This window comes from Epinephelus moara, chromosome 14, assembly GCF_006386435.1.
Source record: "Epinephelus moara isolate mb chromosome 14, YSFRI_EMoa_1.0, whole genome shotgun sequence".
NCBI classification, from domain to species: Eukaryota; Metazoa; Chordata; class Actinopteri; order Perciformes; family Serranidae; genus Epinephelus; species Epinephelus moara.
Window position 1 is genome coordinate 15973897 of NC_065519.1, and position 3169 is coordinate 15977065.

The 3169-nt window shown below is 40.4% G+C and overlaps 1 protein-coding gene across 1 annotated transcript in view; it reads right to left on the minus strand.

Moving 5' to 3' along the window:
• Positions 1-940, minus strand: part of LOC126401526 (psychosine receptor-like) — a 5666-nt gene extending 4726 nt beyond the window's left edge. The window contains exon 1 of the mRNA XM_050062865.1: positions 828-940. The gene's annotated coding sequence lies outside the window, so the exon portion shown is untranslated. The remainder of the gene's footprint in view (positions 1-827) is intronic.
• Positions 941-3169: the final 2229 nt, after the last annotated feature.

The window sequence follows — 3169 nt, forward strand, 5'->3', positions numbered from 1 at the left end:
CTTCCTCCTCATGCTCCACTTCACTCAGCTGCCAGCACAGCCAGTTAGCCTCCGCTAGCCTCCCAGCTAGCGGCTCTCCGTTTGGATCCAACCGGAGCACCGAGCCCTGGTTTGTTATTCAGGTTAATGTGGGAAGAAGCAGCGGGTATATCGGGCAGCTGAGTGAAGCGGAGCCTGCGGAAGAAACACCGGGACCGTCTGGATGGGATAGTCCGTGCTGCGGTACTCGTCTCGCCGGCACAGACGAGGCGAGTGGGGGGGTTTGAGAGCAGAGGTAGAGGGAGGAGTGGCTCATAACACACGTTTTGCTCTACAGGCAGTGCACAACAGCGAACCTAGCAGTGAAACGATTTCGCTTATTGCCCCTTTAAGTTGCACTATTTCCTATTGTCAGACTACTAAAAGTGGTCTGCCATTATCATTAACATGTCATGTAGCTGGTTCTAAAATCTCCAATGTTGCACTTTTTGGCAGGAGGTCATTTCACAACACATCCTGCACATGACAAAAACATGGTGTTGCAAAAACAACTGTTGATCATGTGTTATTTGTGATGTATTCTAGAGCAAGTTTCAAGTCTAAATATAAGTTTTGTTTTTTAGTTTTGCTGAAATGATTCAAAAATGATTCAAATGTATGCTCAATTAACAATAACTTAGATCAGGCATATACACCAGTAACAGGCTGCCTAATGTGCAAAAACATGAAAAACCTGTAAAATGATCCTTTTAAGTCTTCAAATGTCAACCAGAAACAAACTTAATCTCAGCAAGTCCTTCATAAGGAAAAGCTTAAATTCAGTCCAACTCATATGAAGGCATACTCACCCTTTATTCAGTTGTGCTTCTGCTCCAAATTCTGTCCATACATTTCATTATTATGAAAATAAAAACACAAAAACAGGTGCAGAGTGGACACATTCAGTCGTCTCGTCTCCCACTGCTTAATCAGCCAGCTTCAAGAAACAGGAAGAGACAGCAGATGTATCCTTGTCGTCCCTGACTACCGTATGTCATTTACTGGGTGACAGGCCACAACAGAACAAACTACCGGTGTTAGAGGACCGCGCAGGAGATTTAATTTGGGTAATCTATGAGGCAGCTCCTTCTGTTTGTTGTGTCAATATCGAAATGTTCTCAGGTAGTCTGATAAATAAATACGTGTCTGTTTGACAAATTGTTTCCATAGCGTAGTTATGTTGTTATGGCTGAGCCTATATGTGCTCTAAAAGATAAGTACATATATTTTTCACATGTCCATGTACTGTATACATAAAAGCATTATTGGTTGCTGTAATTGCCAATGCTGGCAACAAACAGATTCCTTCTTAAAGTAATTTCAATTTCAGTCAATGGGAGGCTTCAGCAAAGTTAAATGGAGATCTTTCTTTCAAATAAGCACCAAAATCTCCTATGTATTACTACCGCTAATGAGAGCGTGCTGTGGACACTGTATACTGTCATATCCACCTGCCTCTGTATGTATGCAACCTGTTTAACTAGCGGTATGTCTATTCTGTGTACATTAAAGCAACCAAAGACTGCATTCAAATTCCTTGTATGTGCACACACACATGGCCAATATAGCTCATTCTGATCATGATTCTCTAACGTGGCTCAGGAAACAGTCGGTCTGTGGAAACACAAAGAGATCATTTTCTGCTAAAAAGACACTGGACCTTATGTAGCAACATTCTCTTAAATGTCACTTATATTTTCTCTTAATTTCCTGGTAAGAGAAAATAGAAGAGAAGTCAACTCCAGATGCACCAAATTATCTTAACCATTCACATATGCTCTTACCCAGGTGTTCTGGATGGTGAATCACTTGATCATAAATCACCTATTAGTATAGTTAACGCCCCCTAAACACTGTATAAGGGCTGGTGTTGTGCTGTGTGTGCAGACTCTGGCACATGCCCAAGATTGGTGTCACCATAAAAAAGCTGTATGAAGAAGAACTTCAGCAGTAGTGAAATACAGGTACATAAACTTAAATAAAATAAATGTGACTTTTACGGTGTTTTTAATTGTGTTACAGTAAAATCAAAAACCCAGCAATAACAAAACATTTGCCGTGTCGGCATCAGTGAGAAAGTATTCAGATCCTTTACATAAGTAAAAGCATTAATACCACACTGTAAAAAACACTCTGTTGCTAGTAAAAGCTCTGCATTAACATTTTACTAAAGTAAAAGTATGTGAGTACAATACTGAAGTATAAAAAGTAAAAGTACTCAATGCAGAAAAGTTTAAACCAATGAATCAAAACTAATGAAATTAAAAGGAAAAGCAAGACCTCACAAACATATCTGAGAAGCTGGAACCATGATTTTTTCTGAATGGATGGGTCACGGGTCCATTCTGAATGGGCCACAAGTCACTCCCAAACATGTCAAGTTTGTAAAAACACACTTTATTTTTAAGTACAGTGAATTTCAGGCACAGAGAATTTATTTGGAAGTGCTGTTTCCTGCTGTAGAGTGAGTGACCAATGGAAAGCTACGTAACAGAGACAGCAAACTAGCTCGATGACGCTGTCAAATCCAGAGTTGGGTATAACGCGTTACAAAGTAACTTAGAGTACTTTGATTACTTTTTGCAGTAACGAGTAACCTAACGCGTTAGTTTGCTGTTTGAGTAATCAAATACTTAAGTACATTTTCAAACAAGACATCAGTTACTTTCGTTATTTTTAGAACGCTGGTCCTTCAGCTCCGAAACAGCAACAGCTGTCGTTTGGTTCTAATAACAGAGATAACGCTAAACCTATCAGTCTGAAAGAAGCCACGGAGCTTGTGGCTCGCTATGTGGTCAGAGAAATGCTGCCGTTGTCTACGGTGGAGTCTAAATAGGTGGAGTAGTCAGAGAAATGCTGCCGTTGTCTACGGTGGAGTCTAAATAGGTGGAGTAGGACTTGCTGACAGACGTATTTCAGACTCAGGACTTGCATTATGCCTCACTATGTCTGTTCATGTGCCAGCCGACATGTTGTTGTAGTCACCTAAAAGCGTCAGCAGATGGCAGGAGCTACATTTGAAGTGCCATACGTAAACTATCAAGCTACTGTATCTTCCACAGGAAGTTCTGACAAATGTTTCAGAATAAAAGCCTATTTAGAAAATGGAGGGATTCTCTCAGCCGAGGTTATAAGGGGCTTTTAATTTGAA